General features: G+C 46.0%; 1 protein-coding gene and 2 long non-coding RNA genes across 14 annotated transcripts in view; 2 read left to right on the top strand and 1 right to left on the bottom strand.

The window, feature by feature from the left end:
• Positions 1-27932, bottom strand: part of NEDD4L (NEDD4 like E3 ubiquitin protein ligase) — a 338487-nt gene that overhangs the window by 115015 nt on the left and 195540 nt on the right. Inside the window, exon 1 of one of the 12 annotated variants that reach the window (XM_072822173.1) lies at positions 25558-25624. The exons of the other annotated variants lie outside the window; for them this stretch is intronic. The gene's annotated coding sequence lies outside the window, so the exon portion shown is untranslated. Of the gene's footprint in view, positions 1-25557; positions 25625-27932 lie in introns of those variants that run through there. 12 annotated transcript variants of the gene reach the window in all.
• On the top strand, positions 9055-27324 carry LOC140631066 (uncharacterized). The gene is made up of 2 exons (XR_012028737.1): positions 9055-9300; positions 26924-27324. It is a non-coding gene; the product is annotated as an uncharacterized lncRNA (long non-coding RNA).
• On the top strand, positions 10739-14168 carry LOC140631054 (uncharacterized). The gene is made up of 2 exons (XR_012028732.1): positions 10739-11422; positions 13265-14168. It is a non-coding gene; the product is annotated as an uncharacterized lncRNA (long non-coding RNA).

Below are 27932 nucleotides of genomic sequence, written 5' to 3' on the forward strand. Positions count from 1 at the left end.
TGTGCCCTAATTCCCCTTTATTATAAAGACACCAGGTCTATTAAATTGGGGCCCACTTGAACGGTCCCATCCTCACTTGACTACATCTGCAAAGGCCCTTTTTTCCAAATAAGGTCACATCTTTATGCTCTTGAGGTTAGGACTTCAACCTATCTTCCACCCACAACAACTAATAATGATGAAGTGGCTAGGTAAACTGCTTTCTAGAAAGGGATTTCTCATGAATCAAGTGTATGTTGTGGAGCACCAGCACCTGGCTGGGAGACTGCCTGCCAGGACCCTTGTAGTAAGAGGAAGATTTTTTATTGCCCTAGAGCCTCATGTTCAGTAAGGTGGATGGATGGGGTGTATTGCGGTCATAAAGGCTGTTCTCAAATATTTCATTTCTCTTCCTTCTGGGCAATGATAGGCGTTCGCTTCCCCATCCTGAAGTTAGGTAGAAGCCCTCAAGAGGAATGGACAATATATCATGTTTCTTTCCCCTATGACAGTGCTGGTGGAAGCACACACTAAAATTAGAGGTCACGACCATGGGGGCTCTCAGTGACCACGAAGAACACCGTCCCCCAGCTAACAAATGCTGGACGCGTATCATGAACAAGGAAATAAATCTTTGGGGTCCCCTCCACTGAGATTTTTGTTTCTGAAGCACAACACACAGTCCGAAACAGATGGGAATTCCCTATTCCCTGAGTTTCTCTTTCTTACGTAATCAGGGAGGGGAAGTCCAGCACATGAATCCGTACAAAGTTAACAGACCTAACTGCAGAATGTTATACCAGTTTGAGCCACTCTGCTCTACCCACGGAGAACATTCACACCCAACCAGACACTCAAACCTGCAAGAGAGCTAAACGCATCAAGCCCCGTCAGGTGAGCTCCCTAATGTAAGCCACGCAAAACCAAAATTCATTTGTTCACTCACTCCACCACTCAGTGGGTGCAATTTTTTTACTTAATTGATCTTATCCCAAAGGTACTGACGTAGCGTTTACTGAATTTTAGTCACTGCAAATAATAATTTGGGTTTTTTTTTTTTTTGCAACTAACATTCAAGTTTCTTGGAGTACAGATTTTAGTGGCATTTAAAACCAAACAGAGGGAAAAATAGTTCACTTAAGATCATGAGAAGTGGTCAAGCTTTTTAGAAAGAGCTCCTGACCCTGCTCTATGGTGGAAGAACTCGATTTACCAGCCGAAAGATGGCATTTTAACCAGGCTACAAACACTCCCTGTTGCCAGAAATCCGATGAACAGATGGAAAAATAGGCAGAAACTAAGTACCACTCACTCTGACATTTTGTTGGAATTATAAAATAAAGACTTCCACCAACTTTACCTTTTAAACTAAAAATTAAGTTTCTTAAACTTAATTTTAAAATTGTTTCAACAGGTCCCTGTACTGTACTAAGAAAGGCGACAGGTATTTTTTTTTCCTCCAACATGATTTTCCAAAGACACGGGGAAATTTTTGCCAATTCATTCAAGAAACACTGCTCACCCAGGACCGTATGCAGGCATGGAGGGCTAGGAGGAGAAATGACTGCCGAATGATTGACAGAAATCTTATGAACAAGGGGATCAGGAGGTCAAAGTGAAGAGAAAACCAAGATGGAAAGTAGGCAGATAATTACTGAATAGGAAACAAAAGCCACCTCCATGGGTTTTAACATTCTGCACAGCAACGCTTCCCCTGGAAGTCTTGCCATTTCCTTGGGCCTGTTCCTTCCAGATAAAAAAAAAAAAAAAAAAGGACAGAAGTACAGAATTGAAATTACAGCAGAGTTTAGGAAGTGTGACAGAAGTAGAAAGGAATTAATTATGAAGTCGACCATTTTTTGATTAATCTTCCACTAAACTCCATCTTTGAAATTTCCTCTCAAATAGGCAGCAGAGGAGGAACACTGATCACCCCTGAGTGATAGGAGCATGAGCAATGCTGGCTTTCCTACTTTTGGATTTTTCTACGATGAACATACATCGTGTTTGGATGCAGAAAAAAAAAAGAAAAATGTCCTTAATATAATTTAAAAGGACTATTTCCCGGATTCAGCCCTCATTTACAATTCTCTGTGCTCCCTCTGCCTCCAGCTCTGCTGCCCTAACTTCCCACCGAAAAAAACACACCAGCAGCTTTCTGGAAGGGCTCCATGAGTCAGCCTGTCCAAGTGGGGAGTCTATACGACTCCCCAACCCCAGAGGCTTGTATTTATGCCTAACTCCCTCACCCGAGCACCCTCTGGAGTGCCCACCGGCTTTTCTTTGTTGATTCAAATCAGAGGAGGAAGCCTGGCACCTGCTCCGACCTCCGCCGTGCTCTGCACGGTGCCCTGCGCTGGCCCAGCCAGGCCCACGCCCGCCCCCAGGCCGGCCCCACCGGCTCCCCGCGCTCGCTCCCCGCGCTCTGCGTGCCAGCGACGGGCAGACAAGGGCGCCGTCCGCAGGCACACTGCACAGCCTCCTGGGAGGCCCTGCCTAGCTTAAAAAACTGACACCCATGTCAGTCCTATGCGCTGCAGACCCTCAGCTGCAATGGAACCCCGTTTGCAGAGCGCGCATTTCGGGGATGGAGGATGCAGATTCCTGCCAAGGACCCCCAGCCCCGCTTAGGGCACGGACCAGAAACTCCGGGGCTTCCTCTCCACGATCTGTGTATTTCACAACCAACCATGTGCAATAAGCAGGCTGTTCTCGACGACTCTACACAGAGGCCTGACCTGTGTGCGCTCTGGCCCTGCACAGGGAAGTCTGCGGGCTCCTGAATTAGAAGACACAACAAATTCTGGTCAAATCGAGGGGACTCCACGCCATCCCGTATCCTGGGCAACGACGCAGAGGGGCAGCCCTCGAAGGGCGCAGGGGCGCTCCCAGGCCCTGGCGCCCACAAACCAAGCTGACACCCTGGCCATCGGCATCTCTGTCTGTACCTGCTGCCACTTCGGTCCGCGGCGCCCCCGCCTGTCGCCCAGCACCTCGCTCCCCACCGGCCCACCGGGCTTCTATGCGCCGTCCCAGGCCTCCTGCCAGACGCGCTGTCCGCGGGTCTAAGCCCCACGCGTTCAAGACCCACTCGCGCCGCTCTCTGCAGCCTGCTGGACCCTCGGCTGTGCGGAGCCGCAGCCTGGAGCCTGGTCGTCCTCTGGGTTGAACGCCACTTGCGTCCAGAGCCTCCGCTGTCCTGCGCGTCCCTGTGTCTGCCTCTCCCCCAGTGGGAGCTCTCTGCCGCCAGGGCCCTACCACCCTGGACTCCCGCACAGGAAGAACTAATACACGTTTTACTTTTTTTTTTTAAGATTACTTATTTATTTATTCATGAGATACAGAGAGAGGGAGAGAGAGGCAGAGACATGGCAGAGGGAGAAACAAGCTCCGCGCAGAGAGCCCGACGCGGGACTCGATCCTGGGACTCCAGGATCATGCCCTGGGCCCAAGGCAGGCGCTAAACCACTGAGCCACCCCGGGATCCCCACGTTTTACTTTTTAAGTCAAAGAAGCCAAACGGATCATTGCTGCGTGAGCAGTTTATTCTGAAAACTTCCAAACTCGTCTTTTAAACTTTTTGACCTAGTCTGAGAGAAGGCGGGGTTGCACACATCGATGGGGTGGAAGGAGCAAGGAGAGGGGCACACCTGGGAGCACGGTCTCCTGGGAGAGGGGAGGGGGGCACCGAGAGCACAGGCCATGGGGTGCATGCGGGGAGGAGCGTGCGGGAAGCATAGGGGGACTGACCTCAGCGGGAAGGGCCTGCCACTCTGTGGACTGTGGGCTTGGGGACATCATGCTCCTTCCTGGGCTGCGACATGCAAGAAGGATGAGAGGGGTCATCCGCCAAGGTGGTTAGGAGACTCCCCAGTTAGCAAACCACTCACTGCCCTAGCTCGGAAGTTTGCCACACAGTGGGGGGGTGGGGTGGTGAGGGGTCAAGAGGGGAGAGGCCACTGGAAGCAGCACAACGGGCAAGGCCTGGCCACCGGGTGGACGTGGATAAAGAGTTAAGGTGCCTGATCTTCAAATGGCTTTGGCCACCCTTAGAAGTCAGACCCCAGGGGCGCCTGGGGGGCTCAGAGGTTGAGCATCTGCCTTTGGCTCAGGGCGTGATCCTGGGGATCCAGGATCAAGTCCCATGTCGGGCCCCCTGCAGGGAGCCTGCTTCTCCCTCTGCCCATGTCTCTGCCTCTCTCTCTGTGTCTCTCATGAATAAATTAATCTTAAAAAAAAAAAGTCAGACCCCAAATTCCAGAACCAACTACATTATAAGCTGTCAGTTGTGAAATATGCAGATTTCCAATGAAGAGAAAGCCCCCTCTTAACTTTTTAGGCCTACCTGAGGTTCAATGCTATCAAAGAATTGGACAGGACTATGGACGCACTTCAACGGGTTGTTTTTTGTTTTGTTTTTTGTTTTTTTTTGGTCATTAAAAAAAAGGGCTTCTTTGATATTTCTCTAACAATGACACTGTAGCTGAAAATGAAATCTAGGAAGAAAGTATTTCTTAAGTTTTTAGAGTCTTTATGAGTCTTTTTTATGAGTTTTCGTTCAATATTTGTTAGACTAAGGTTTCTCGAAGTGGACCAGGGACCACCTGGGGTGCTTATAAAAATTGACGTTTTTGACTAGAACTTGCCCTAGCTAATCCAACCAGTTAAAATATTACAGGGATCCAGAAGAAGCTGAAAATAAGCTAGTAGAATATATCAGTGTGTTTCAAACAGCATATAAAGAATCTCAAAATATAAAATATATTCACAGGATATTTTATCATTATACATTTTATATGTGTAAATGTAGAATATCCACCTCCATAGCTGCTAAAAGTTAAAAACAATAAAAATGAAATTCTGGTGAATTTCTGCAAATCCTTAAAAGCAGGGACCCTGGGTGGCTCAGGTCATGATCCTGGGGTTGTGGGATCGAGTTCCAGAGTTCCATATCGGGTTCCCCACAGGGAGCCTGCTTCTCCCTCTAGGTCTCTGCCTCCCTGTGTGTGTCTCTCCTGAACAAATAAATGTTAAAAAAAACAAACAAACAAAAAACAAAAAAACAATAACAACCACCTTAGAAGCAGCCAAGCCTGAAAACCACAATTTTTTTTTAAAGATTTTTATTCATTCTTAATCACCCCATTTATACCCACTTAAGAGCAGGGCAGAAATGCAAATGTAACCAATGACCTGGCCAATTAACACCTAGCAACTACCTATTGGAAAAGGACTAACAGTCACAATTACAAGTCAAGATCCACCACATTAACAAGTAGCTTGGTCAACAACCTTTCTTTTCACTGCACCAGCCTTCCTCTAACCAACCGGACACAGTCCCATCTGGGAGTGTACGGCTCCACCCACGTGCCCCTTCCCACCTCCACCCCCAGCAAGCTAGAACTTGCCTTTCTCTGCTACCTCGGGGATTATTCTAGAATTACCACCCTCTATTTTATTTGTTGCTTATATTTTCAAAGCGTTTTTCTTTCCTTTCTACCGAGAGGGCCCCACATGATGAGTTCAGATCAAAGCCCCCAAGGGCAGAGTGGGCCCAGAGAAGCCAAGGCTAACATACTTCCCCCTTCAAAAGCCAAGTACCCTTTCTTCTCAACAAGTGTTCTCACGGAGACCTGCCATAAATTCCCCCTTCTGACCCGGCTGCATGTCTGGCAAGCGACAGCCTCGGGTAACACAGCCAGCCTGGAGCCTGGCACTGAGAAATAAATACTCTCCAGGGAAAAAACAAAGTCCCTCTACACAGAAATGTTTGATCAATAGCAGGACATGGTCTACAGGATCAAAATGCCTTAGCACGACTGTATCAAAGCTCGTAACCATAGACACCCAACACATTCCAACAATGACATACTCAGGGCCAGCGATGTGTGCACAGTTCAGGCTGACTTCGTTCATGACAGCGTGTGTCCTTCCTTAATGGTTTCAGCCTAAAATCCTTCTCAATTCATCCTAGGGCCAAAAAAACAAACGACCCCCCCCCCCCCACAAAACCTGGACATTTTCTAGTAAGCCTATTATCACGAATATAATGAGCCACATCTGTAAAGCAAAAGGACATGTGTATAAAGGAATATGCCACTTACTCCTCGCAGAGACTCTAATGCAAGTGAGGTCATCTCACACATATGGAAGTGGACACTGAAAACTGTAATGGGTCACGGCAGTGGCAGAAAAAGGACCTTAAATCTACTGTTTTATTTAATATACTCCAGGAGACTTTTTTTAAACTGTAAACAAAACCTAAAGTCAGTACTCATTTTCTTCCTATTGACTTGATGAAGGATCTTTAACAGAACATTAGTACAAGAAGTGTGAAAAGAGACCAAAGACTTGGGATCCCTGGGTTGCGTAGTGGTTTGGCGCCTGCCTTTGGCCAAGGGCGCGATCCTGGAGACCCAGGATCGAATCCCACATCGGGCTCCCGGTGCATGGAGCCTGCTTCTCCCTCTGCCTATGTCTCTGCCTCTCTCTCTCTCTGTGACTATCATAAAAAAAAAAAAAAAATTTAAAGAGACCAAAGACTTCAAATCACAAGTTGTTGCTGCTGGCATGGGTCCATCAAGTGCCAGAAGGAGGAGGGACAAGATGAGACTCTGTCACCGTTGCCATCAGCTGCCCAGGGGGTGAGTCTAATGAACAGCCAAGGCTGCGATTCCCAGATGCTCAAAGTTTTCCTGTCCTCATCCTTCTCCAGATCAAAGACCTATGACCCATAGGGCCAGGTCACAGGTAAGGGGTGTGGCCCCACGGTTGTTGAGACTGCAGGGACAGGCTGGCCAACAACAGCCCTCACAGGGTACAGGTGACTTAGGCCATGCTGGGGTACAGGGAGGTGCTGCCACAGCTGCCACACTGTGACTCCCTGGGAACGAAGATGGAGCATCAAACTGCCCAAGGACTGTGCACACCTTTACGCTCAGGATGTAGCACTTGCTGTGTAGCTTTTCTTTTCAAATTACACAAGAAAATAGGAAATCCTTTGCTTGTCCCCCAGTTTTTTTGGTCTGAAATTGTGTGTGGCAGTGGGGGCAGGGGGACACATTAATCACATAACATGGAGAGCACGTGTTAGAGTACAGAGGTATGCTTTGCAACTGATATTGTTTGTTGTGACTTTAAACACAATAGCGGATTTGGAGCAAATCTGGTTAAAGCACATGTTAACAGGAATTGAATTATTATAAAAACTAAATTAACCTCACTTCTTGAGCACCTACTCTGTGCAAAGCACTTTTCTAAGTGCTACAGCTACAAAGGCCCACGGGACACGGTAAATAAAAGTCTACTTGACACTGCAGCCCACTAGCATTGGAGAAGCAAGAGAATGAGGATGATGACCTCTCACATCAAGCCATTCTTTATTATTGGGAAGGAGTCCTTTACTACCCACCTATTAAACCAGATTTGAACAGAGAACCGGGTGCTGGAGCAGGCCTAGGCTTAGCAAGCTTCTCCTCTGCAGCCTCTAAGGATATGATGCATTTCTTGAAACTGTCTTTTCCCTCTGAGTTGAATAATTCCATCGCTGAGAGCCAAACACCCACTCTTCCCGCTCAGTGGGGCCCCTGCAGTTGTTTGTCAGCTGTCCACACCAAGTGGATCCCTCAACTATTTGGTGTGCCCATCCTGCACACAGCCACCCTGCTCCAGCTTCCGGGAAAACAGCTGTCCCAGCGCTCCACCGTCCCACACCCCACCACGCTTACCTACGGGAGGTGGCTCTGTTGAACGAGCCAAGTTTCAATTCCCCAGGACTGGGTATTAAGGAAATGGAGTTTTTTCTTCTTTTTTTGGTTATCTGTTGCTAACAATCCAGTCCAAAATTAAGGGCTCACAATAATAACAGCCATTTGTCATTTCTCACGAGTCTGTAGACTGACCGGGCAGCCTGTGGTCTCTCCTGGGACTGTGGTCAGGCATGACTGGGGCTGGCACATCCAAGGCTTCACTCCATCTGTCTGGCATTTTGGTGGGGACGGCTGGAAAGCTGCAACTTCTAGGTGGCTCCCCAGGGCTGCTTTGCCTGGCAGCTGGGTCCAACCAGCACTCATTCCCAAGAGACAAGCAGAGGCTGCCAGCCTGCAACGGCTACACGGGTGGCACCAGCCCAGCCTCACTACCACCGCCTTCACCGGGGAGGGGAAATACACTCTGGCCCTTGCTGGGGCAGATCAAGCATCTCTCTGCCTGTCTTCTGGGTTCGCTCTAAGAAGGGTATATGGATATGCACTCTAAATGGTCTTAGGGCAGGACCTACAATCCGCACTGAAGGCCACGCAGCCCACCACTTTGGTCTGAAGTAGAGGACCTTGCCCGTTACCCGAGAGCTCGCTGAAGGCGCGACAAGTGCATGTGCTCAACTCGTGATGTGGTCACAAAGCCCCATCTAGAGCACCCACGGTCACCAACCACACGGTGCCTGCATATTGGACAAATTAGGTGTGCCCAGAAAATGAACAGCAACCCAACAAAAACAGCTTACACTTCTCTCCCAAATGTTTCAAGTGAAGGTGGAGTCTAAGGATGTGGAAAGAAATCTTTACGGCCTCACATGCATTCTTGACTGCACCGCCTTTACCGGATCTCAGAAGAAGCAAAATACATGGCAGAGAATTTTGAAAAGCAAACAAAAAAGTAGGCAGCCCGGATGGCTCAGCGGTTTAGCGCCTCCCTTCGGCCCAGAGTGTGATCCTGGAGACCCGGGATCGAGTCCCACGTGGGGCTCCCTGCATGGAGCCTGCTGTTCCTTCTGCCTGTGTCTCTGCCTCTCTCTCTCTCTCTGTGTCCTCTCATGAATAAATAAATAAAATCTTAAAAAAAAACCAAAAAACAAAAAAGTAGCTTCTTATCCTGAGAGGAATGATGGGAGGAAGCGATCCTCTGTAATCTCAAAGGTAACATGAAATAGGGATTCTTCTTTCCTTCTAGAAATACCAAGGATCGCTACTTTTCTGAATAGCTGCTTTATTTTCCAGGTTCCAGAGCAGCAGAGTTAATTCAAGTTATTTTTATCCACCCAGGGGCCCCCATGTCATTTACAATCAGACAAATGGATAGATTCTGTGCTGTGAACAACCTAGAGATCTAGACTGTTCCTTGAAATCATCCTGGGTCCCGATCTCCTCCCCTCAGTGCCCACTCTCACAGCACTGTGAGAGCAATTCTCTTCCCAAAGCAGGACCTCCGTGTCCTGGGGCCTCCTGCCCAACTGCACTTACCCTGGCGTGGCTCCACCCGCACCACCGGCTCCTGGGTGTACAGTCAGCTCAGGAGGGGTTTGTCACGAGCACCCTTCTTCAGGTAGGCCTCTATTATTTTTCTCTGTCTCAGCTTCCCGTCTACTTCCTTTGGCATACTTAGGAGAATATGTACTTATTTTACTTATTAGTATCTTTGTACTATTCATGATCATTATACAAGCTAGAACCTAAACTGCCTCGGAGCAGTGGCCACATCTCTATTCTCATTACTTGCAACTCTAGAACAGTACCTGGAATGCGAAAGGCATTCAGGAGGGTCACTTATCCTGACTGTCAGTGTTTCCAAAGGTGGCAACAGCTGATGAACCACACAACCTCCCTGGACTTAGTTTATTCTTTTTTGTTAAATTGGGGGAGGCCGAATTAAGTAATATTCATTTTCTGCCAGTGTTACCACTGAACTGTAGCCCATTTCACAGCTATTATCTACTGACTCAGGTGGAGGAATGTTATTTAGGTTTACTCTTTAATCAGTAAAGAGTTAACTAACAGGTTGAATACTGTAACATCTTAACGTAAGTCTGGACAGAAAAGCTATCATCTTCTAGGATGCTTGAAGCATCTTAAAAGTACATCAAGGAAGGTCCAATAGAGGGGAAAAAAATCAGAAGTAATAAAGCTTACATATTTTTCGTTAAGTTTGGAATTTATCTTCCACACCACGGATGATGTCCAATCCTTAACAAACTGCAGTCCTACATTTGAAGTTGTAATTTGCTGACAATCTCATTTCAAGCACATCCAAAATTAGCAACTAATTCTTTACACACACTTTATTAATAGACTCCTGAAATTCAGATTAGAGTGGCACATTCAGTGTGAAGAAGGGAAGATGCACAAAAAAGATTTTAATATAATTCTTATCAAACGGTCCATGATTACCAATGGGGGAAACTACTGGATGGCTGCCTATATTTTTATCTTACTCACAAGCAAACTACACCATCAGTAGGTGCAATTATATAACTGTCGATGAGGTTATCGATCCCCAAACACCTGCAAATCTTGATTTATGATTTGGTTTTAAAAAGTTACAGAGATCTAAAGGGTAACTCTTAAATGATGACAACTCTGTGTGAGTTTAATGAATATCAAAGAACTTTTTCAGAAATACATTCAGGGGAAAGGCAGGCATTACCAAAAAAGCAATCTTGGTTTGGCCTTTAAAAAAGAGGAGAAAAAGGATGCCTGGGTGGCTCACGGCATGATCCTGGGGTCCTGGGATCTAGTCCTCCATTGGGCTCCCTGCATGGAGCCTGCTTCTCCCTCTGCCTGTGTCTCTGCCTCTCTCTCTCTCTCTCTCATGAATAAATAATTTTTTTAAAGCGAATAAACCACTTAAGTCTTTAAAGTCCTCTTTAGTCATGAAAATAAAAGTTGCTGACACCTGTTAGTCTAACGAATCATAAAATCTTTTTAACGAATGCTTTTTATTGATGTTTTTTTCCGTGGTTCTCACATTCAGCACAGTAGAAAATTTATTAACCCTCAAGGAGAGGGACAAAATCCAGATAGCCATTAAGAAACGAAGATAAACTGAAAAATGTGTTTGCCAGTAGAAATTCAGCTGATAGGCAGTGAACCGATCCAATCTCTACACATCTGTGAAGAATTTACATCATCTCCTTCGGAGAGAACAATAAAGACAGCTAAGATTTATTAAGTACTAATATGTGCCAGGAACTATGCTACAGCTGGCACAGATTATCCCGCTGAATGTTTAAACTTAAATCTTACAATAACCTATCTGATTCCGGACGTGCTCCGAGAGGACAAAGAGGAGCGTTAACAGGCAAAGGGATGTGGGGGAGGAAGAAAAACAGATCGCAGGCACTCAATTCAAAGAGCATGACTCAAATCCCTACCCTCAGCCTATTTATTCTTCCCTCATAAACAGTCCTACCAAGCACACCCAGACACCTTCTGTGTCCTCGGCAGATAAGAAGCAGCCAATGAGGTGAGGGAGGTGGGCCAAGTGCAGTGACACCCCCAAGAAGTGGTCACTGCAAGCTCCTCTCACAGATCGCGGGCGTCCTGAGAACTGTCATGATGAAGAAAAGTGGATTATATACCTCATCAGACCCTGATGGCATCATTAAAAAGTACTTATTTACATAAAGACGACCAGATTATATAATAATCCATGGCTCAGAGGGTTAACGGTGAGTCCAAAAAAAAAAAAAGCTTACTGATGTAGGTTCCAAGTGTTGTCCTTACGAAGGTCTGAAGGAGAGCAGAGGAGGGTGAATGCTCTTTGGGCAGTTCATTTGCAAAAGACTCCCAATGGCCAAGACTGAGCAACAGTTAATTGTCTCCTGTGCTGGGGGAGTGGGAAGACCAGTGGTTTGGGCATCGGGCCACCTGATAGCCAACTTCCACTACCACCTTCCTGGGTGTGTGCCCTTGGACAAGACACCAAACTTTCCTGTTTAAAAAACGAGACACTGGCCCACGTGACCTTTAAGGTCCTGTGCATTTTTAATACTTTGCTTTAAATATTATAAAGGAGAGACCACCTATTACCAGACTGCCTACTACCACTTCTCTGCAACTCATGAACCCTGGACGACTGGTCAACACTTTTAAGAAGGGGAGTTTTCAAGTGACACAAAATTGCATGCAGTCAGTATTTACAGAAGGAAGATACTTTAGCTACCTGGAGAAAAGTGGTGTTTGCACGTAAGATAGAACAGGAGAGACCGGTCTTGCCAGTCTAGAATTAGAATCCCACTTTCACTTACTTCTTGCATTTGGAAATGGAGGAGAAAATTATCCCTTTCATTCTAAGCTATTTTGGGAGATAAGCTTTTTTTCCCATATACATTTGCAAATATTCAGCTGGAACATTCTATTGTTCTTAAGGCACAGGTGGTATTGTACAGCCTCATTTGAAAGGAAACTTATTTTGTGGATTGGGGCTGGAGGTGAAAATGCATACACTGCGTCAGCACTGCCACCAAGGTTTTAATTAAGAACATCAAGATTTAGGTTCTTACTAGCATGAATCTTTTAGACTACTTGTTCTCACCCCCCGACTACACGTCAGCATCACCCAGGTACAGTGGCCTCCCCAACCACTGCCCTCCCATCAATAAAACCGCACATGGCCACAGGATTCTTTGATGAGCTGGATGATGAGAATCAGTGAAATTTTTTTTATCCAGTCTGCATTACCCTTGGCAGATTCTATCCTGTTAAGGGTCAACCTATTAACAGACAGAAACAGCAATAAATTAAAATAAAATTAAAAACCTGATGACCAGTGGCTTGCACTGGGCAGAAGGTCAATAATTCTTTCTGCTGTACTGAACCATTTACACATCATTCTGAATGCACAGTGGGCCATGAAAGAGAGGCATTCAACAGGCTTGGAAATACTTGCATGATTTTCTGAGAGGAGAAGGATTTTCTGAGACTCAGAAAGCAATGCCCTCCCCTTGTACAGATAAATATGGTTTAATCCCACTCTCGTCCCCAGCACGACCTCCCACTTCCTCCCCCCTTCGCCTTCCCTGCTTCCCCTCCACTTCAGGCAAATCTTCCTGCATCTGTTTTGCTTGGCAACACACACCAGCATTCCAACAGATGCCACCTGGCCACTGAGAGCCGATTGCAACATCCCAGGCCAAACAAGAAACCTGCTCAAAAGGAAAAGCAATCTGTGGGGAGGTTTCTGAGAGCAAAGATCACTGGCATCGCAGGGCTCTGCCGGGTAGGGAGGAGGCCTGGAACCACTTCATGCCCTACCCCCTCCCCCACCCCCCCACCTGTGACCCTTTTGTGGCCATGAGGTGGTGAGAATGTCCCCACGAGTGTTCTCACTAATGAAACTTTCTGCTCTCTGTGGAATCCTCAGCCTCCCCCGCCCCCAAACCCAGAGCCTCTGCCCAGGGCCTCAGTTGGTCAGTTCAGAGCAACGAGGATATACACTGGCTGTGGCTACAGGGCTTCAGGACAAAGCATGACGCCTGGCATTTCCCTTTATTCTCAACCACATTATACAGGAAATTTTCAGGAGCTGAGACCAACAAGCATCTATTTCCTTGACTTAAAAGTTCTCTCTCCCCACCTCACATCCTCTCCGTGAACTGAGATCGTGTGGGTCTGCTTCACGTCCTCAGCCCATCAGGGAAACAACGATGAGCCGGAGAGCAAAAACAGGGACTTTGGAAATGGGAAACCAGATGGATAAACCCCTGCTCCTGGACAACACTTTGGAAGGGGCTGCCTCTCTCTGGGGGTGAGCCCCGCGGGATAAATGAGCTATTTTAAAAGCTGAGGATCTGCTTTGTAGCCCACACATTATTCATCAATGGACAATATGCCTTATAATAAATGCAATCTGCAAATCAGAAGCAGACTCCCTGGTGCAAAACTGCAAAAATAAATCCGCCCACGTCCTGGCATGACACAGGCAGCAGAAAGCATCTTGAAATAACACTCGCTTAAGGAGAATAAAAGCTTCCCATTTTCTCGGCACTGCAACGTGAAAATGACAGTCTAAGTATGAAGGCTTGACGGCCTAAGTGCTGAGGTTAGACGAACTCCTGAGAAAGTGAGGGCTGCCCCAGTGTCCGGAAGAACAGACCTACGGAGGGGGCACAGCACGTGGGCCAGCCAGCTCTGGCACCTCCGGGCGACACGCCACACCAAGCGGCCTGTAGCCTGGGGACAGGAGCCCGGTGGCCCGTCTACGAAGATGGAGTCGGGGTCCCATCACTCTGCTGCTCAAAGCCTTCCTCACAGCCCTCCACGACCTGTCCACCCCCCTCACCATTGTGTCTTGACATCCCTGCAGCTCAGCCCCGTGGGCCCCCGTCCTGGCCTCATGCTCCTCCTTAAAAAAATAAAAAAAAAAATCTAAAATAAAATGTAAAGGCAGTGCTCTGCACCCACCTTCCCTGCTAAGTCTCCATGGAACTGATCTGGATTTTTTTTTACTTATTTTGCTCTCTCCACACTATCAGAATGTAAGCTGCATGAGGGCGAAGGGTTTTGGAGTTTGTTCCTTGCTGTATACCTAGAACTTAGAATGCTGTCTGGCACGCAGCAAGTATCCAATGAATTCACTGCATAAACCTTTATCATCTCGTCTACTAGCAACCTCACAAATTATTTTTACCAGTCTCCAGGCAGCCCAACGGAGGAGTTCCACCCATCTGTTCTAATAGCCCAAAAAAAAAAAAAAAAAAGAAAGAAAAAGGTTTCATCTATGAGAAACAGGGAGCCTTAGAAAAGTGTAAATGACTATTATGCTTCCATGAGTCAGAAACACAAGACCATCTCCTTCACCCCAAAGCCGATTCTAAACAAAGGCATTGAAATTAAGATCACCAGCATCTAGAACCCTGCAGGTTTTCTCTGCCTTATTACCAGGATAAGGACATGAAGTGCAAAACTGCACTGACTTCATTGGGCACTTCAGGCTAGGGTTATCCTTCAATGCAAAGGTCATGCCGACTGGGGGAGGGGGTATGCCGGCAGATTTTTTTTCTAGCCTCTGCTTTAAAGAAACCACAGAAAACCTGTTCCCAAAAATTTCCTAATAAGTATTCGCATGCATGCGAGAGAGAAGATCCTAAGCTTTTTTTTTCCTTCTGGATTAAGCCACGGACCCAGGACCTTTGATCTCAAAGATGAATACTTTTGCTTCCTTCCAGACCCCATCCACAAGCTATCTTGTCCATCAGTCACATCTACCTTTGGCTCCAGAGGATCACAGAATGAATGGCCTTTACAGGATTTCTGCTGTGTCATGGTCCCCAGATCGATCGATCTATCTATCTATCGATCTATCTATCTATCTATCTATCTATCTATCTATCTACATCTCCAATCTAAACACATGGCCCCTTCCAGGGTCCCCCAGATGAGGCCAATGATGGTTTTTTTGTTCTTCGACTTTTCTCGGTGTTTTTGTGTTAGGTCAGAAGCTGACAGGGATAAAACGAGAAAGGGAATGAGCCATCCTGATACGACCTCCATCACTGTGTCCTTGGTTTATGTGATTCTCCTTTTCTCATCAAAAGGATCAGCTCCTTAGGGACAAACACAGTTCCCTATAACCCCCAAACCTAGGCATCCTTCACAAGTTTAAAATGTGTGCAAAGTAAAGCATCTCTCTGCCAAGACACAGAACACATCACTCGTTCAGCGAGCCCCCTAGAAACACAAGCCTCAGCTCCTTACGAAGTGTCTCTGATTCTAATGAATGATGCCAGCATTACCTCTTAGGGCAACACGTCTTCATTTGAAGGGATGTGAATTTTAGGCTCCTTGATTTTCAAACATGAAATATAGGCCACTTTCTCTGTAAACTGCCAAGTAAGCTCCAAGTGGCAATCTAAACTTGGGGGTATTAATCCAACTAGAATCGGAACATTTTAGAGTACCTAATTATGTTAACTTCAGGAAGCCTCTTCTTATGAGATTAGCTTGCAGGAGCAAAAAATAATGACATACACAACTCAATTTAGCTATTTCCTATACGTATGGGCTGAAAAGAAAATTTCACATTTTAAAATTCTGGTGACAAATGTACTCAAGGAGGGATTAAAGGAGCATTCATTTTCTGAAAGGTCTAATGGCTGAGACCTGAATGCAAATGCACAATCACCAAATTATTTTAACAGTAGCCAGTAATCTTAAAAGCCCTTCTTTCCATCCATCTGTTCTTTGTAAAGGATACAGAAAGCAAACTACTGAAAAAGCAGAAAATAGAAACATCTCTTTATAGAGGCTTCTGTTTAGGTTCATGATTTCCTCTCGATTAACTCTAATATTTCAACACACAAATTTCAGTATCTAGAACCTGCCTTATCATTTTTAAACGCCTAGACATACGACAATCATTCTAAAGTCATGTGCATGAATACCACCAACAATGCCAGTGTACTATTTGCAACCACAAAGTCTCCCACTTTTACATTAACCATTTTTATAATGTGAAAGGTACAGAGTGATGCAGCTTGGGGGATGAGCTATTAGGCCTTTCTCGAACATCCCTCTGTGTGATTCACCTGCACATGCCTACTTCCCAGGGCAGAAGTGGGAAAAACAGGAGAATGGGGGACTTCACTGTTTTCCCGGTATCCACTAGAACTTTTACAAGAGACATTAATCTGTTAGCAAAATTATGTAAGTAGAAGCACAGACACTGAGAAGATATACTGTGAGAGAAAGTCGTATTAATCACTAAGAAAAACATCTGTTGTTTTCCTGAGTTAATATTTCTCATGGTTTAGAAATTTAATACTTGTATATAGCTGAGTCTGTCCATCTTTTCTTGGTGATTCCCCTTTCTGCTTCCAAGGTTAGGAGTGATCTTTCACAGATCTGGTTGGTTTCTGTTTTGTTTCTTAAACATTTATTTTTTTTCATTCACTTTAGACACAGAGATCGCATGATGGGGGTAGAATCTCAAGCAGACTCCCCACTGAGCAGGGAGCCCAGCGTGCGGCTCCATCTCATGACCCTGAGATCTTGACCTAAGTTGAAATCAAGAATCAGGTGCTTAACTGACTGAGCCACCCGGGCACCCTCTGATTTTTTTTTTTAACTGCTTCTTATTCTATGGTGTGTAATACTTTATATGAAATTATTTATACCTAGATTTAGATAAATCTTGAGCTTTATTTCTCGGTTCAAGTTTTAGATCTCATCAATATTACTAATTTTATTTTAGTGACCGTATCCACATATAAGTGAATATGGTTAATGTGAATGGTGGAAGTGGGGTTATTTTCTGGATTTGTTTTGTTAAATCAAAATGCATATGATATCTAAATGCATATACTATACATAACAGTTCCCATATCATAATGTAGACTACAGATGAGCATTTTCTTATGTTAAAATGTCATTTCGAACAGATAGAAAGTCAGAATAATGCTGACAGTATTCATTTCTTCAGCCTTTCTTCAGAATAAATTCTCCAGCACATATACAGACAATTAATAAGAATCAAGCTTACTTATTCCTGTTTGAATTATGGCCCTATGATAGATTACATTAAAGATTACAGGCACCAGTTTAATTTCTGTTACTACTATTCAAGGGCAGGAACTGCCTTGGTATCTCTCTGTCCTCCACCTGGACCAGGCAGATTTCTCATAGAACAGCTCTGTGGAAGGCAGGCAGACAGGCAAGGAAGGAGTTCATTCAACTCAACATTTGATGGGAAGGACAAGAATTATTCATGCTGATAACTACACTGCAAAACTCTTCAATGTTTCACATTGAAAAACAATTTGTTGACACTTGCTGATCATGGTCAAGGAATTTCCTGGGAAAACGAAGGCAAGCACGTCACGGCAGTCACTTCTACCTTCGGTATTCCAAACAAAGCCCCTCCCACTGTGCCATGTGACAAAGTCTGGTCATCTTTCTAGATCTGGCTTCAATCTTCCTCTCTGTGGCATCGTTCTTGTGCACCATGACCCAGAGCATCCCATCCCATGAGTAAGCAACCTGTTACCCATGGTCTATGCTGGGTACCAGCACGAGAGTGGGACCTACATGACGCTTCTGCTAGGTGTGCCTCATGTCCACTGTCCTGGCTGTCGCCTAGAAAGCTCTAAGACACAGGCTTCCCAAGCTTTCACATTTCTAACAAGAAGTACAGTATATATACAAGAAGTACACATGTGGTATTATGAAACAATAATCATCTCATACTTCTGAGATAAAAAGAATGTTCTCTGTAATTGCAAAAATAATGCTCAGTTTTCTCATTTTAAACTGAAAGGAACTGGCTGACATTATTCCTAAGAGAACTCACAGCTCTATAAATGTTTATGCATATAAAATTCAAAAATGACTCCTGCATATATTAGCTAGAGAATAATGCCATATTATAAAATATAGGAGCATCTCTTGTTAATATAATTTCAACTGGGGATGCAGGCAGGCCCTCAGGCACACTGTGTTTATGTAGAACTATTTTTACTGCTTTGTCCTCTACTACAGTATGGTAATTGGGCACCCTAATAATGCATGCTAATTAGAATGAGCAGAATGTAGAATATTGTACCAGGATTTTTTTTTTTAAAGCATGGTTTCGACTATGGTAAGAAGTTCAATCAGCTTAAATATTAAAACTGCATCAAAAGTTTAGAGTTTTATTACAATTTAGTGTCTTTTTCAAGTGGAAAACACAATCAGTATGTACGTACTGAACTGATCCCAAGATTAAGGCATTTTCACTCATGAGCAGAATACAAAAGAACCCCAGAGCTAGGCTGTTAGTGTAGCAGTGGTCAAACCAGCCAAACTCCTCAGGAAAGTAAAAAAGGCTTGTTAGTTGTGCAATGTAACTCCTAGCCAGAAGCCCCCTGCTTTGAAGAAGTGCTAAGCTTCTTGGCTGGAGCTTAATATACACATTTCAATATTTCTGCTCCAACTTCACTTTTCTATTCAACTTAAAAAAACCTGAACCAAAGCAGCTTTTTCCCCTTCCTTCAAGAGAGTCAAATATCTAAATCATGTATTTTAAAAGAATATGAAAATAAAAATGGTCAAGAAGTACAATTTACTGTGAAGCCTTAAAAAGTCAAGGAAATAGAGGAGTTATGACATGTGGGTCATTAAATCCATTTTAAAGGTCTGTCAGTTCTGGGCTGACCTATACAGAGTAAGAAAACAAAACTGTGAATCTATCCAACTATTTAGAATCACCAAACACTTAATAGCCTTGTACCAATCCTACCCTGCCCCAGCAGCTCCCCCAAGAAAGAGGTAAGCAATATGATGAAAGACCAAAGACCGCAGACTGAAAGTAGACTCCTGAGTTACTGTATGAGGGATATAAAAGCCCCTTGGGGGGCAGGCCTGGTGGCTCAGCAGTTTAGCACCGCCTTCAGCCCAGGGCCTGATCCTGGAGACCTGGGATCGAGTCCCACGTCGGGCTCCCTGCATGGAGCCTGCTTCTCCCTCTGCCTGTGTCTCTGCATCTCTCTCTCTCATCAATAAATAAAATCTTTAAAAAAATAAAAATAAAAGCCCCTTGGCTCACTCCTGTCTATAAAAATTAAATCATGAAAGGGCAGCCCGGGTGGCTCAGCGGTTTGGCACCGCCTTTGTTCCAGGGCGGGATCCTGGAGACCCGGGATCGAGTCCCACGTCGGGCTCCCTGCATGGAGCCTGCTTCTCCCTCTGCCTGTGTCTCTGCCTCTCTCTATCTCTAATAAATAAATAAAATTAAAAAAAAAATCATGAAAGAAGGCTATACAAATTTCAGAGGCTCTGAAAGGCAGATCTGCTAGGGGAAATGCTGATCTCTTCTCCGTGGGGTAATTCCCTCTCTTTGGGCTTACCCAGTAAGCAAAATATAGCACAATACTTAACACTAAAATAAACACAGAATGGTTTCAAAGAATAGGTAGTTAAGGAAGGAGCTTAAAGGAATAGATACAAAGTATCTAAACACTGAGTGTAGGGACCACAGCCAATCTGAAGAAAAGAGGGTCCTTTCCAAGTCAATTTCTAATGTTTTCATTTCAGGACCTCCCCGCTCACATTAAGCACTTTGTCCCAAAGTGTCAGAACAGCCCATGGTTCTAAAATGATCAGGGTATAAAAAGCAGGCTTCTTGAAATTCAATCTCTTTCATCCTCCATACTGAAAGCTCAACTTCCTGTAGCGACGTGGTGATGCCTAGAGACCACCAAAGTGTCAACTCAGGACAGCACAAAACCGGCCAGGACATCAACCACTTATTCTCAGGCCACCTGTTTCACTTGTTCTTTTATAGTTCCTCCGTATTCCAGTTCGCCCAAATAAGCTGTTAGCAGAATAAACAAGGTTCAAAAAGGAACATCCACGAGAACATTATCCACCCAGGATGCCTAAGGAATCAAGCTAAAATACTTTCACTAACCTCCATTTGTCCAGAAAAATCACAGACCTCCTGAAATACATTTTATAACTAATATTTTCAACACTCTATCCCTTTAGGCTCTTTTAATCTTTAAACTGGAGCTGGACATATACAGCAGGATATGGGATATATTGTGCTGCCTCGTATGAATCAAGGGAAGCGGATGATCAAAGACAGGATCCTAACTTCTCAATAATCACTAGATGTACTAAGCTTTCCAAGCTTCTTTTGGCAATTACAGTGGAGAAACTTAAGATATTCTGACATTCACGCATTTGATCAATAGTTTCGACACTGTGAATTTCCTGCTTTTTCCTCATTATTGCAAATGTCTTGGTAGTATCATTAAGAGCTAAGGAAAAAAAAAAGGTAAAAATTTTGGGGGCAGTAATCTAGCTCAGCAATACTATGTGCTTACTTATTTTTATTAAAAATATGCTTTATCATCTCAAGTTGTACAAATACATTAACATTTAGATTAGCCTCAATCAGTTTTTAAACCAACTATACAGACACCCAACATTTATTAAATTTTAAGATAATTCTTACATGGAGTAAATCTCTGCTGGTTTTGTGAACTTTTATGTGGAGATAACAGATTTCTTATTAACACGTGTTACAAAATTATAGATTAATTTCAACGCCTAGGAACTCCGGCTCCAGGCTCAGCCAAGAGAAGCAGCTGTGGCATCTATGAATACCCTCTAAAAGGCAGTATCTGATAAGGCCAATTCCAAAATACTACCCTAATTTGCAAATCTCACAACGTGGAGATCCTGCACAGATAACATCAGACTGCTGCTCAAAAGCCTCAACCTATGAGCAGGCAGCCTAAACCAATGGAAGCATTACAGCAAAGCGATACGAAGCCAAAAAAGGCTTTAAAGTTTCAAACTTCAATACAGCAAATACAATTAAAGGTCCTTTTCTACAATGCAGAGCTCATGAAAGAATTCAAGTCTTTTCTAAGACCAATTATCACAGGTGGTGTTGGGGATCTGCGATGCTGATTTATCCAACAGCCAAAGACTCAGGACAGATGAGAGGACATCGGATAGCGTATCAAAGTTAGTTATTAAATATTTCCAGGCATGCCTTAAATCCATGCTGTGCCTAATGCTGATCAAAAACTGATTGTTCCAGTTAACTCAATTAGCTTCCTTGAAGAAGAAAAATTTGTACAACTATTTGGTTAAGAAGGAAAACCACCCCAACATTAACACGGATCAGGTCCTTCAACATATGCTGCCTCATTTAAACATCACCATAAACCTGGGAGTTGGATGTTTTTATCCTCATTTTTCACTGAAGAATAAGCTCAGAAAAGGGACTTAGCTCTCCCCAGACATGTCAGTAAACTGCCGAGCTGCCTCTTCAGGTCTCCAAAGCTGCCCTCTCTCTCCATTATGCTAAAGCACCAACTGGGGGTACCATCTCCGAAATTTTCAGCAAAAATGTCACATCGCTGGAAGCATTTAACTGCCTCTTGGCTACACAGACTTTTAAATTGTGCAAAGATATTTTTTTAAAATTCCCAGTATGCACAAAGTGATATAATATGGCAGTTACACCTAAGGACAGGATCACCTACCTTCACTGGAAACAGAAAAATACCACTATTTCACACAACAGCAAGGAAGGCTGAGTGAGGCAATGCTTTTGCAATGGGATGTTAGTTTTAAGTGAAATAAATGAAAGCCTTCTTCAAGTGATGACGTACTACAGAGACACTTTTAACAACTCCTATCAGTGTCAACTCTGAGCAAGGCCACATCAAAGCATCCATGGGAATAGTTGAAATTTTGTTGTACAGTATTGGAATATTCTCATACAACCTAATTAGGAGGTTGTTACTATGTTCAAGGGAAAACATGTTTATAAAATCCAATCAGAAATCCAGGGAATGAAAGAAATAGTAGCTTTTTGCTTATTCATCACAGTGTTCTTGGTCTGTCTGTAAACAAAGGGTGGTTTATGCATATAATAATAAAAATAATTATTTTTTAGGGTGAAAAAGTTACTAATGTACTAATGTCAAGGCTTTTCTGTGCAGTAAAATCATGATCTCTAAAAGATAGTCACACTAAAATCTTCAAATAAAAATAGTTTGAATATTCTTTTGTTTTTATAGTAAAATTAATTTTTAATCCCAACAGATGATTACACTACTTTTGCAAAGTGTATGTCCACTGAGAGGACACAGGAAAGTGCAGAGAACCTAGGGTCGAAGTAAAGGAGAAACACTCCCTTCCCTATTGATACATGCAGTGGGCAGGAGAAACCCTATTTTTGTCCCCACCGGTCCTCCTCCGTTTATGTTACAAACCGTGTCAGGAAGCAACTGAAGATAGCCCCAGAAACTTTCCAAGCACCCAGCGTAATGTTATATACACAGTAGGCCTTACACACTTAATGACATTAAGGGGATCAGAAAATTCAGCTTGCAGAATGCAGAACGTGGCAGCGATTATGCCTGAAACTGTTTTTGAAAGGGGGCACCAATGCTGGGAAACAGGGATCCCACTTCCTCAGAAAGACTCGAATACAGTTAAGCCTTCCACAACCAAACTAAGTAAGTCAGAAACGAAGAAAACAAGTCATTCGTTAAAATACCGTTAATAACACCACAAATGGGGGTGGCCTGGGTGGCTCAGTCGGTTAAGTGTCTGCCTTTGGCTCAGGTCATGACCTCAGGGTCTTGGGATCGAGCCCCACGTGGGCTGCCCCTCTGCTCAGCGGAGAGTCTGCTTCTCCCTCTCTCTCTCTGCTGCTCCCCGCTTTTGCTCGTTCTCTCTCCCGCTCTCTCTCTCAAACAAATAATCTTTTTAAAAAGCCACAAATGGAATTCCTCAGTTTTAAGCCCTCTGAAATACGTAACTGGTGATTACAAGAACCCATTCTACTTTACTGAATGGGTGGCACACCAGATGGAGAACCATCAGCACAAGGGGTTGCTACCTATTTCTTCCCCCCCAGGAATCTAGCTGGGTAACATTTTCTGAAGTCATGTTACATCTGAGACTTCTTTGTCACAGGATGTTTGGGAGACAGAGACACAGACAAACACTCAACAGGGGAACCTTGAAATAAGGTCTAAGGCGCAGACTATGCGACACGATGCATTTGTAAAAGGCATCCTGAGCAGTTTGCCCAATCAAGAAAGATTTCTGATGTTATTTAAAAACCAGACTGCAACAGATTTTAGTTAATTTTTCACATAAACTAATAATGAAGTTACCCTTCTGACCAAAACAGCAGATATGTGAACCATCAAAAAAGCCTGGTGGCAGCCAGACTGTAGACGCCCCAGTGAATGTTTTCCCTCAAGATAAATAAGGCCAGGGCAGCTGCTGCCTACACTTAACACCCCTGCCTGTATGAAACACGTACAAAGTGTTGAATGGAGCAGACGGTTTTGTTACGTGACGAGTTTTGTTTCTGCTTCTTAAAGAAAGAAGTTTTTGCTTAAAAAAAAAAAAAAAAAGGAAGACAAAGAAAACCCAGCTACTTACCATTTACTAATTTCTGCACATGAACTAAAATACACAGGTATATAGAAATTCACATGCAAACGACACCTATGAAATTCACACAAGAGAACTTAAGCAAGGCTCTTTATTCTAAGACTTTAAATTTTCAAATTGGAAGAAATCTGTTTTCTGCTCCAACAGTCCTTTCAAGTTAGAGTAGTCCTTGTCTCTAAGTACGCATGATTTTTAGTACATCCTATTTGTTTCCTAATTACATTAGAAATCTCAAGCCAAATGAGACTTTAATTATATAAATCCATCTGTCTTCAACATCTAACTGCAAAATGACTTAAGTGTTTGGTAATATAACGGAATAGTTACCGAAACTTTAGGAATGCATTCTGTTTATCAAACTCCAGCTGGTAGGTGGTGCAAGTTGGGCACGAAATTGTGTTGCCCAGTGGAGCCTACCACCGTTGTGATGTATGTTCTTGAGGAGAAGCTTAGAAGTATCGTAATATCAAAATGTTATTGAAATTTGTACTATTACATAAAAGTTATATCAGTTCGGATCAAGACAAAGCACGCAAACACATTTCCTAACAAAAGGGTCAGAGATAAAAGGATGCACAGAAGAGAAAGAAGAAACATTTACAGAACACTCTAGAAGAGTATCTTATTTGCATTTAGCATCTGATTATACCCTCAAAATGGTGCAAACCACTGGTGGAGCAGTGTGATAAAGGTCACTCGAGCAGCCAAAAACAGTTCTCAACACACAGCAATAAAAGATAATGCAATTCCACACTAATACTCAGTCATCCACTTTGAAAAGTCACAACGTACAGCCAAAAACCCAAACAAAAAGTTCCCTGGATGTCCACCATCATATCCCCAAACTGGTCATCAACTAAATCCAGGGGAAAAAAAATCCATTTCAAAATGTAGGGAGCTTGTTGTTTAGATAGAACACTCAGGGGCTGGTCATTGCTACGTAAGAGAAAGTTAAGTGATAAAACTTTTCACCCCACTACAAACCACAAAAGCTGCAGAGTCATCATTTGCTTGGTGAAAGGAGCAGCTGTCTTTCCATGCTCCGTCTCACCCAGAGGGAGAGATCGAGAACACAGGAGAAATAAAGGCCAAAATCTGTTGCAGGGCGCCTGTTTCCACAGCTGGAGACAGGGCCCTTAGCTATTCTATATACAGCCTCCCGGGTAGACATTCAAGTGGCCAGTGTTAAGTTGCACGGCCACCGCAGTCTGACCATTAGCAAGTCCCCAAGCAGTCCTGCCCAGCTCGGGCCCACAAGCCAATCTGCTTCAAAAACACGTTTCTTACTGTCCCACAAGGATGACTACTCTTGTTCACCTTAATGGGACAAACCCCAAAGACCATACATTATGTTAACAAGGGTCAACCCTCCACAGCACAGAGGCCCTTCGGAGGAACTGACCAACCCTACGTGCACTTCACTGTTAAGGAGGCGAGACTCCAGTTCCTGTGACAACCGCCCTTCACGAGAACCGGTTATTTTTTAAGCAAAACGTTATCCCGGGCTCTATTTGCAAGCAGCTTTTACATGCACTTCCAACATGCACACGCTGGGACACCACCGGCACAGACTGATTTCAAGCAAGACATTTTTAAAATTCTTTAATTTCGGAAGGCTTGCGGCAAGCAGGCAGGAGCGGTCATCTGGATCCCCCAGCGGGAGTCATCGGACTTTTGGGATCCACAACGCACCGTCCCGGACGCAGACTAGCTTTAGGGGCCTTGCCCCAGACCTGGGCTGCAAATCACGGCCCCGGAGCTCGGCCAGACCCGCGAGGGCAGCCCGGAGGAGGGAGGCTCCCGGAAGGGGAGGCGGAGGGTCGGAGTCCGGCAGCTGCGGGAGCGGCCCCCGCGCCCCCCGCGACCCCGCGCCCCCGGGGCACGCGCGCCGACTTACCGGGGCGCCGGCCGGGCCGCCTGCGTCCTCCTCCGCGGGGCCCTGGGGGGCCTCCTCCGGGCCCCGCGTCACGAGAATCCTGAAGTGCTGCTGGCCCGCGTTCTGATCCTGCCGGATCTTGAAGGTGCAGCCCTGCCCCTGCGGCGCCCGCTCCCCCGAGCTGGTGCGGCGCGCTTCGGGGGCCCCCCTGCGGCCCCGCGGCGGCGTGTCCGGGCGCCCCCGCTCCTCCGTGGGGCTCGCGCGCTCCGCTCGGGGCTGCGTGGGGTACGAGGTGCTCCGCTCCAGCCGGATGCGCGGGTACCTCACCAGCCGGTCCCCCTTGGTGCCGGTGAAGCCGAAGTTCAAGTCCCCGGGGGGCCCCGGGGCGCCGGGCGGCGGCGGCTGCAGCTGGAAGACGAAGCAGCGCTTGCCGGGGCTTCCAGAAGCATCGGGCACGTGCTGCAGGGACCAGCGCCGGGGCTCGGGCGCCGCCCCGTCCGCCCCGCAGGCCGTGAGCCGCACCTGGCGCACGTCGGCGCTGGAGGCGCGGTGCTGGGCGCGCGGCCCCCCGCCGCCCTCGGGGCCCCGCGCGGGCCTGGGCGCCGCGTCCGCGCCGTTGAGCTGCGGGCCGCGGGCGCTGCCGGGGGGCTGGGGCTGGGGCTCGGCCTCGGGCTCGGGCTGCGGGGGCTCGGCGGGCTGCGGGGGCTCGGCGGGCTGCGGGGCCGCGTCCCGGGCCTCGGGGGCCCCGTCGGCCGCCTTGCGCTGCAGCGAGATGCGCACGGACGAGCTGCGCGTGGGGCGCGCGTCGAGCGGGCCGAGCAGCTGCGGGATGAACATGGACGTGCTGCGCTTGAGCGCGCCCACCGCCTCGTGCAGGCCGCGCCCCGCGCCCGGGGCCGCCAGGCCGTGCGGGCCGCTGCGCCGCGGCAGCGTGTGGAAGGCCGCGGCCAGGTCCTCTTCCCCCTCGCGGTCCGGGATCTCGGACTCGGGGGCCGTGTTGCTGCGGCCGGAGCCAAAATGAAACCGAAGCCGATGGGCCATGGTGCCCGGGGGGGCGGGGAGGCGGCGGGCGAGCGGCAAGCGGGGGCCCGGCGCTGCCAGAAGTCAAAAACCGAAGACGCAAACTCCAAGAAAAAGCGTCCCATCTGCCAAACCGTGAGCACTGCGGCCCCGAGCGCGACAGATAGCAGAAATAACCCAAGTGGCGAGCGGCATTCCAGGCATGATTGGATAAGAGCAAGAAGCCCTCATCCGCCCTGGGGCAGAGGGTAGGATGGCCGGGGCCACATGACCGCGGGCTCCCCCTCCAATGCCAGCTTGTGGGCTCTGCAGACTTTTCCCCCCTCTCCCTCTCGCTCTCACTTTTTTTTTTTTTTTTTTTAAACAGCAAGAGCCTGAAACAGCACCTTCCCAGCTGCTGCTTTTCCATCAGACAGGAGTGGCCCCAGCAGGCAGCTCTCACAGCTGACGAAGGCAGCAAACGCAGTCCAAGCCCTGCTGCTATAAATCTAAAACCGCGTCGAATCCACCGGACGGGCCTTTCCGAACGAGGCAGGGCGCTCGGGCTCTCCAACCAAGCCCGGGGACGCGGCCCTGGACCCAGGAGCGCACGGCGCGTTTCCCCCGGCTCCCCCCGGCACACCCGACGACCACGAGGAAAAAAAGGCCCTGGCTGCAAGAAAACCCTTCCACAAGCATCGGATATTGTTTCTCTGTTATTTATGATATCACCACACTACCACGATGGAATGCAAACTAATAAAAGGTACTATAAATATGATTACACACCCCACAGAATGAGTGTCCCTTTAATGCTAAATAATTAGACCATGATCTACAAGTAGCAAAATAGCTAAGGGGAGGGAGGCCCAGCTTACAACACTGTCAGTTCGCTGTCTGCCCACTACTAGATTTTTCATTTAATAAGGTTGTGTGTGTGTGTGTGTGTGTGTGCACGCGCGTGTATGTGGCGATCTCACTCATAATAGGATTGTCAGACATGGAAGCAGGAGAAAAAAGGAGCCCAGCTGGAGAAAACATTCTCTCCTATATGCCAGACAGGGGGGGAAAAAAAAATACACCCCCCCCCCACCCTTCTCCATTCCGACACAAAAAAGGAAGGAAAACTGAGGAAGGGTGTGAATGTGGTTTTTGTAGTGAGTTAACTTAAATACCATACAGAAACAAGGCTGCCCAGAGCTGACAGCTTTCCAGTGAGAAGTCAGCAATATTATCACGAGCATGGAATCTTACCATTTCTCTGAAGGGCCAAAAAGGACCCAAGTAATAAATAAAGGTCCAGCGTTCCAAAAACTGTCATCAGATTTGTTGTCGACTTGGATATATTCTGTGTGTTTCAAGCTTTCTATTTTCCATGATCCAGAAACATCAGTTAT

The sequence above is a fragment of the Canis lupus genome, chromosome 1 (genome assembly GCF_048164855.1).
Source record: "Canis lupus baileyi chromosome 1, mCanLup2.hap1, whole genome shotgun sequence".
Classification (NCBI taxonomy): Eukaryota; Metazoa; Chordata; class Mammalia; order Carnivora; family Canidae; genus Canis; species Canis lupus.